We start from the raw sequence: 9236 nt of genomic DNA, 5'->3' as shown, positions 1-9236 counted from the left end.
TATCTCAGCTTCAGAGACTTGGAACCTCTCAAGTCAATCTGAATCTCTTCTGTTGATCTTCATGATTTTATCTTTTTTGAAATATGTCAACCAATTGCTGCATAACTCTAGGAAATAAATCATTTTTAGGATGAATGAGGTGAGACAGGGACTGTTTTTCTCTGAGAAGCACCAACAAAGAAGCAAGTAGACTGGATTTCTGGAAAAGGTTAGGATCTGCAATCTGGAGTGGTCGTTGTACCAGACTCGACAGGTTTCATCCCTAGTTTCCTGTGCAGTTCATCTCTGTTCTTATCTTTGTTGGGTGGCTGCTGGATGTCCTCTACACAAGCAGGTGACCTGTGCCCATCCCCCCCTTTTTCTATTTCCATGGGCAGGGAACCATTTAGACTTCCTGTTACACTAAGCTGGATGTTCTACAAATTACAATTTCATTAGCCTCCTCTGTCCTTTTATTGTCCTCCTGAAAATGATTTATCTGTGATAACATCTGATGTGGTTTAGCACAAGGAACATTGGATCTTTTTTATGAAAAATATTTAATCTCTTTAGCTGTACTAAGTGCTTTGCACAGGAGAAACTCTTCCTGTTTTCTACTTATCTTTTAGTTCTGTCTAGAAATGATATACTTGCAATGTCAATGCTTTTTTAATGAGCACAGTGGTCTGCATGCCTTTGTTCTGGTGTTATGATAGATAGTCTTTTTATGATGGCATACGATGTGAGTAATTTTTGTTTATAAACCACATTGCTTTTCAATAAATTGTAAATGCGGTTTATACAGAAATAAACCACAGCCTAATTACCTACAAATGTGGTGCAGCCTTGTTTCTTATGGTTTTCGTTATTACTGCAGTATTGATAACCCATTAAGAAACAAAAAGGAGCACTGTTTTTTCTTAATAGTTAACACAAGTTTTACATGTGTTTATGTGGAAAGAAGTAGGTGTTATGAATGATCAAACAAAATAAATCTCAGTAGCAAAAGTCCCCAAAAGCCAAATGTATACTTTTTGTCCACACTCAACCATTTTGATTTATGGTATTTTAAACATTGTTATTCAGAAATCACCAAATATCTCCAGGTGCTAATATATTTATGAAATTTAGTTTCACCAGAGTAAACACAGCAACTAGAACTTCATTTGGATTTCATCTGTATTGTTTGAAATATGACCTTGTAAAACCAGGTCACATTTCACCATTTGTATTTACATATCTCCCATGTAATATAAAATTGAATTATACAATCAGGCTACATGAAACACATTGTTTTAGTACCAAAGCATTTCTCTAATCTACTGTGCTGTTTAGTATGATTCATTTTGTAAATATTTACAAGTTTGTTTCTAAAAGCAAGAATTTTAAATGAGGTAGGAAAGACAAACACAACAAAAGTAACAAATCAGGAAAGCATTTTTGCTTGACTACAGACTGATTGGCTTCAGAGACTGATGAGTGTTGCAACATAGCAGTTGCATAGAGTTAGGGGTTCCCTTCATTTTTCCTGCACAACAGCTACTGCTGTACATACCAGACTTTTGTGTCTTTGTCATCTCAGCTTTACATTTAACCACATTTCAGAATAGCTCTTTGTAGCAACACTACGACAGCAGATCTCAGATGTTACCCCAAACTTCTCCATTATTTAAACTCAAATACACTGACCTTTTAAAGGACAGTTTGTCCTCCTGTTTCAAGAAAAGCCTTATGTAGTGATTTTTGAATCAAGTTATCTAGAAAAGAGTTTTATTTATTGATATGTTTATGTTTGATTTCTATCACTTTTCATTAAAGTTGCATTGTGACAGTTTTAACAAGACTGGGTTTCATGCAGAAGTTACTTATTATGTTGAAAGTCTAGCCAGAAATGTCTACAGAGATTCTTCTGAAGGAAAGCAGGAGAAACTTCCATCATGATAACATACCGTCTATGACATAAACAAGTTCTAGGGAGTGGGACTGGCTGAGGGGATAAAATTGAACAAGCTTTATTTGATCGGAAACAGACAGAAACTGTATGTGAAATAAACAGGAGAAGCACTTGGAGAACTGCAGAAAGGACTTGATGGCACCAGGAGAGCATGGAGGCCCTTTGCTGAAATGGGGATGCAGCTGGACAGGCTGGGTAAATGTTGCTTATAAATATTTATTTGACTCAAAGGTGCAAATATCACTCTGACTCATTCTCTTTTCTCTCTTTACTGCAAGCATTTTATGAGTAAAACTTTATTTGCAGAAGTATCCTTGGAGAAGGAATCCATCGTGGTGTGGTGGATTTACCCATGCAGTCATATAGGAGGTATATGTAAACCCATTTTGAGGATTGTGCAATCAAAGGAACGCTGATGATACAATCATAAAAAATACACAGCTAAGCCCACTGAATTCTGCACAGTGTAACTTCAAAACTTTGAGCATGGCCATCACTTAATAAGCAAAAGACATGGCATCAACAATTCACGTATGAATAATTTACAGTAATTAATAATGGAAAAATGGCTAAAGTTTTTTGGGAAAGGGTTGTTTTGGGGTTTTTTTTGGTATCCTACAGGAGATACAGCTCCTCTTGGACTGCACTGCAGCCTTTTATTTTCTGTGCCTCCCTGCATACTGAACTATGGCTTTTTAATGGCAACTTCACAGCAGCCATCTCAGCCTTTTATTATCTACTGTGCTCTGTTCTGCCAGCAGCTCCTATTTCTCTGGAGGCATATGTGATGCAAAGTCTTTCTTGTTCACAAGTGAGTTGAGTTGCTGTAACACTAGTCTTACATTTAGTTAAAACTTACTGCAGCACTTGGTCTATTTTTACACTCTTAACTAGTCTCTTCAATCTAGTTTTCTTAAGGTCCCTCTCTGCTGCTCCACCCCATGTAGGTAGAGTAGGTTTTGCAGGACTGATCCTTTAAGCCTGGCTGCACGACTTTCTTAGCCAAGTGGCTCTGCTTGTATATGTTTTCCTTCTTGACAGTCTGCTGGAGGTAGTGTCTGGGGTGCAATGCTAGGCTGCTTGTTTTGTTTAAGGCTGGTTTTTTTCTTGATTTATTTTACTTAGTAATTTTGTCTGACAAAATGACAAGATGGTAGCAAGTGTTCATCAGGCAGAAACAGCTGCCTGATGTGACCTTTTAGGGTGGTTAATTTTGTAAAAAGGATCCCAGCTGCTCTGGTGCTGGCACTATGAACATCAAATTTTTTCTAAACTGCTAGATGCGCACAGAGGTATCCAGCTGGTCATCAGCTCCCTTGCAGTACAAAATTAAATCTCCTTCCATCTCCCCATAATCAGCCTCTTCATTCTCCTCCTTCCCCTCAAAATGAAGAGGAAAAATTAACCATCTTTAGACCTTTTGTCAGGGAATGCCTGGGTGAACTGCTAGGTAAACTAACAGATCCAGGAGATCACTGTATTCAATCAGTGTTAGACCAAACAAGCTCTGGGCTCTTAAAACTCAGATATACACACTTTGGGCCCGTGAACAGGTGAGGTCTGGGGTGAAAGCCTCAGGCAGAAATATAGCAGATTTAATGTTTGCCATGAGCTTACAAAATCCTCCCACACCCTTCTTGGTTTAAGTTCAGCTGATGCTCCTATAGCAATAGACTAAATGACCTCTCATTCAGTCCTGTTATCTAGGACTCCTCTTTGTTGTTTAAAGAAATTATCCCAGAAAAGCTGGTGGGAGAGTATCTTAAAGTGCTCTCTCAGCATTTGCTTTCTCAAGTATCTGATACGGTCTTGAGCCCACTCAAAACTGATAAATTCCAGCACTTTGAGGTTACCAATATTGTCTCAACTCAGTCTGGAGTACGGGCATTCTTAGGTTTTTCTTCCTTGTCCTCTTACATAATGACATTAAAAAATATGAAGATATAAATATATTGACAGTAGTCTCAGAGGCCAAGATTTGCTGACCTGGGATGTCTGTCTTGTGTTATGGTTCTCAGATAACTGGCATAGAGCTGAATGCGACAACATAGGCAGAAAGAAGTAAACATGTGCATTCCTTGTACAGAGAAACTCACAGGCGATATACTTGAACTTAATTTTGTATAAACAGAAGTAGCTAAGAAGATGAAATAAGTGCAAAGAATATCACATAGTTGCCAAGATATCATACACTCCCAAGAAGAGACTTGGAAGCAGCAGGCAGGCTGCATGTAGGGTTGCCTTGAAAGTGTGTGTGTGGGAAATCTGGCAAATGGTCTGCAGTGGTGGAGCTGCTGTGGGGGCAGAGGTGGAGGCACACTAGGAACAGTGGAAGAAGGACAAGCTCCAACAGCCCATGGTGAAACAGAAGGAGCCTGTTTAGATACTAAATATGAAAATACAGATATCATTAAATCTAGAGCTATCTGAGTTTAGGGAGAGGAAAGATAGATGAGTCTGGCCATTGTGCTTGGATGTGTGGGCAGATAACATTGCTCAAGTTTGAAGAAATGATCAGCAGTTAATTTCTGGCTGTGCTATTTTCATTAAATGGCAGTAACTACCTCATAGTTTTAGATTCCCCTTTCAGTGATGCAAAACTAGATGGTGGCTGATGAAGGGAACACCTCAGAAGAACATGGCAAAGCAAACTACCCTCCTCCCGTTCATCTGGAAGGTGGCATGCCTAAAGGTTAGGCATGGTGTGACTGGGTGATCCTTTGTAATACCCACACTATGTTCTGCCTACTCTGTAGAGAAAACAGTGGCAGAGTTGACATCCATCAAGTCACTGCTCATCCAAGTTAAGGCCACTTAGGAACACAGAGAAGGATAGGCTTAATTTTCACGTGCTCCACCATATGCTGACCAAAAAGGAGGAAAGCTGCAACTGGTGGTCACTGAGGCAGCAGAAAGACAGGCAACTTCTTGTTCACATCTTTTTCATTTTCCTGAGGACAAAACTCTGCTCTAAGATCTTCTGATCCTATCTCCATTTTGACATTCTGCTCTCTGTGTATACACGGGAACATTACCGTAGATATGGAGGTCAAGTATGGAAAAGTAATCTACAAAGCCAGCAAAGAACAGAATGTTGGATTGTTTTGGGGAGTTTTACTAGCAGGGTAGTTTAATATTTCACAGTCAATACGAAAAGAAAAAGTATTACAGCTTTGTTTAGGTATAAACCGTTCTTTTGTTGAAATAAATAAAATTATCTCATTTTCTGTAGGCCAGATTAGTATTGTTTTTAAGCATCGAGTCTGAAAAAACAGCAGACTGTTCTCATTCAGAGGTGAAATCATAAATTGTTTTCCCCCCTTAAATGTCCCCGGACTTTTTGAAATGACATCACCTGCACATTCATCAAAGCTCTGTATTTGGCATATTTTTTTCTGGTTTGGCAAAAATTAAGCAATGACTTGAATACTGTCCAATTTATAGAAAAAATTACTTTAAAAAATACATGTGTTTTAAATTTGTTTTGGAGGCTTAGTAGCATAAAAGTTTTTATGCCATTATTTCTGTACTTCTTTCCCCCCTCATTTTTTTTGGAATGTGGATTGTGTAGGATGAGAAATGTTTTCTTATTGAGCAATCTGCAAATCAAGAAAATATACTGCCCAGAAATGTCCATGTTTTCCCGATAACCTTGTCTGGGGTAAAGAATGTTTGCTCAGGCTATGCTGTGCTTTCTGCCCAGTGGGTCGGTCGGCTGTGCTGGGAGCGTCCCTGCAAGCAGCTCTTGAGCAGATGATGGCTGAAAGCCCTATGCAAATGCCCATGCAGCAGGCAAGAAGTGTTTCATAGGTGCAGGACTGGAACCAATTCATAGTGTTGCGCTTTATGCCTGACTTTAAACCTGCCTCCCCTTAGCGAAAGCAATGGCTCAAGTCTCAGGGGCTGCTACTGGACTAAGGGGCCTTACCTAAATCCTGCTGAGGGTGGGAAGGATCCACCAGCTCAGCAAGCATTAGATATATGCCTCAGTGCAGGCAAGGAGGCCAGTATGCATTTAAGCAGCTTGGTGGGTGCTGGGCATGCCTATCCTTTTGTCTCCTGGGGCAGCTGTCTACCGGTGCAGGAGAGTGGCTGAGTCCCTGCTGACCAAGTCATGCCAGTACCCTGGTGTCATACTAGCAGGAGGTTTGCCCTGGAACAGCAGCAGGACCTCCCTGGGAGTCCCTCTGTCTGCCTGGAGGAATCTTCTCTAGCCAGCAGGTTCTGCAGAGAGGAGGCACAGTACCCTCCTGTCCTCTACCTTCTGGCATCAGCAAAGGGAAGTGTCAACAATTTACTAGCCTAAATAAATATCTAGATTAACTTTTGGGTGCCAGTATAGCTTAACATGGAAAAAGTCCAAACTTCACTGCTCGATTTTTCTTGGTAAATAGATAATAAACACAAGCTTTTATTTTTGCTGATTGCTTTTTTGTTTGTATAATTTTATTGGACAATAGGAGACAGACTGTGGGCAAGTAACATTCCTGTATTAAATCAATTAAGGAGGCTGTGCTGGAATTATGTAATCTTCATTCCTCAAAATTGAGCGCTTGGTAAAATAATTAATTCTTTTCATAGCAGATTTAGATTGGACCCAGAAGGCCAGCTTATTGCTGGAGTTATTGAAACCAGTACCTTTGCCCTCTGCTCCTGTTTAAAGTCAGAAGGCTAAAAGCTTTGGACTCACTGGACCAGATTTTTCTTCGTGCTTACACATCATAAGATAAGAACTGTTGCAGTGGATCACAGCAAAAGTCAAACCAGCGAAGCCTCATCTCCAATAGTGACCAATACTTCATGTTTAAAAAGAGCAGAAGAAAAAGTGTGCTAAGAAAACTCTTTCCTTCTGCATTTTTATACTGCGCTTAGCTGAAGCTTGGGCCCAAGTTTAGGCTTTGTCAAGGCTGCATCAGGCAGTAGAGTCTAATAGCCACCTGCAGAGCTGCCTTTGGCATCTCAGTAATCCCATGGACTTCACTGGATTTACCAGTGGATTACTCCACTGGATTTACCCTCTTGCTTCTCAAGAGGGATGCCTTGGCTGCACATGTAACTACAGTGATAACAATTTACTGTTGGCATAGCTGAACCAGCTTCTCACTAGCCAGTTCCCTGACCAGAGTTTAAAGCAGCCTTCACCATTACTTCTGTGCAAGAGCACATGGATACAATGCCGTTAAGTGATTTAAGAGCCAAACCAGTCTTTTTAAGATAAGAATTTGGCACACATGGCTCCCTTCAAGGTAATTGCTTATTCTTTCTTAGGCCTTTATATCCCTGGGCACTGAGATCTGCACATGCTTTTGTGATAATCTAGAAAACTCTTGCATCAGAGAAGCCCCGGCTGGTGTCTGGCAGTGAGTTAACATTACTCCAACTTTGGGTGTTCATACCTGTCTTCTGCTTCTCTTCATTTTTCTTTGGGTTGGGGAGGAGAAATCAGCTCCAGTCATTTGACCTACTAGAGCTGAAGTTCCAGGAGTGACACAATGCATCTTAAAGACTGTAGCTGGTGAGCACCTTTTGAATTAGACTCTTTCTCTGTGGCCAGTATTCCCAGAGTGTTGCATTTGGGTGAGAAAATATCCAGGATGGATGGTAGACCTCTGACTGAATTAAATTCTTTGACAAGAGAAAGTTGTTGATTCAGGGAGAGAGCTAAGGCACTTTATTAAAAATAATATCTGATGGGCTTCCTGGCTGAACCGTAGAAGCCAAAATGACATTTTGCTGCTGAGGATGAAATTCATGTACATATAACCATTCACTCCTGTTTCCTGTTCTAATTAATTTTATTTTTACATTGTAATGAGATTTACTTCTGCATAAATACTTTCTTCATATTTTATTTGCACAAGATAAGGTTTCATTCCAGTGTGTTGTTGGACAGTGAGGCATTGGACCATGTACACTGGCAATCTTTCTACATGTTGAATAGGACAAATCAGGCACTTGCCCTTTCCCATATAAGTAACTATACAAAAAATAAAATTTGGGTTTTTTTTGTTTTTTTTTTTGTTTTTTTTTTGTGTTTTTTTTTTTTTTTCCTGTGGGAGAAGGACTAACAGTGAATTTGTGTGGCAGAGACACTGCCAAGAGTATAGCCAGAATGTACTGGTTTTTTGTCTGTTGCTCCATAATAGTGGAGAGATTCCTAAGAAGCTTTTATGCTAATATATGCAGAGGACAGACTGTACTTGCTTATTAAAGTAAATTTCTCAAATAACTAGAATTTACAAATACACTTATCCTGTGAATTTACCTAAAATTGTAAGTAAAAACTGACTTGTTATTTTAGAGCTGATGTCAGGGTTTGGGTTTTTTTCCTTTTTTTTAAAAAAAAAAACACCATTATGTTCCTTATTTTAGAACTGGACAGTAAGCGACATGGGCATTTGGAAAAGATTATTAAAAGAAGGCAGCTGGTCAATTTTAAACATACTAATCATGGTTACATTTTTTAAAAACAAACTATGGTTCTTGTTCTGAGCAGAAACTGTGAAGAAAGGGCTAAGACATGTGGTGTTAGTGATTTCATAAACCTCATAGTAAATTTAAAAAATGAGAAGCACAAGGGGAACATGGAAAAAAGTAAGTGTCTAATGAGCAAGAGGACACAGAAGCAGTGCTAGCTGGCACTGCAGCCACTGAGAAAAGTGGGCCAAGAAATAACTGGGAGGGAAAAAAAGGACATTTGGCAAATATGAATCCTGGTGGAGGAAAAGCAAGGACATGTGGCATGAAGCAGTTGTCAGAATCTAAAGTCCAGTGAGTAGGAAGATATGTGACAGAACAGAAAAAAAGAAATTGAAGGAGTAAACGGTATGTGTCTGAAAGCAAGTATCCTGATGGAGGACTGAACTAGGAAGAAGAGAATACTTAGGGTACTGTATGGTCCTGATGTAACAGGAACAATTAGATTATTAATTAACAATCCTTGGCTTTTGTCTTTATTCTTGTCAATGTGTTTTTAAATGTGTTTTATTTACATTTAATAAAAGTTTTTATTTTTTAATGAAACACATGTTTTTTAAAGCAAAGATTTAGGAGTCATGGACTGTAGCAGTGTTTTGTAGTAGACCTTGTACTTCATGTGTTCATTTGTCCCTTTGAGATGTTCTTATTAATCTTTCATTTATCTCTTTTGCCTTCTGCATTTGCCAGTCCTACTAGGAGGATCCAGAGAAGTTTGGAGAAACACTTCAGATTTTTTCTCTTCCCCTCCCCCTGAATTTACAGTCTAATGAAGCACAGATGCAGTCTCTTTTATAAGGTATAAGTTTTTGACATGAAATCAAAG

The sequence above is a fragment of the Accipiter gentilis genome, chromosome Z (genome assembly GCF_929443795.1).
Source record: "Accipiter gentilis chromosome Z, bAccGen1.1, whole genome shotgun sequence".
NCBI lineage: Eukaryota > Metazoa > Chordata > Aves > Accipitriformes > Accipitridae > Astur > Astur gentilis.
The sequence above is the reverse complement of the archived record's forward strand: the minus strand, read 5'-3'. Positions refer to the sequence as shown.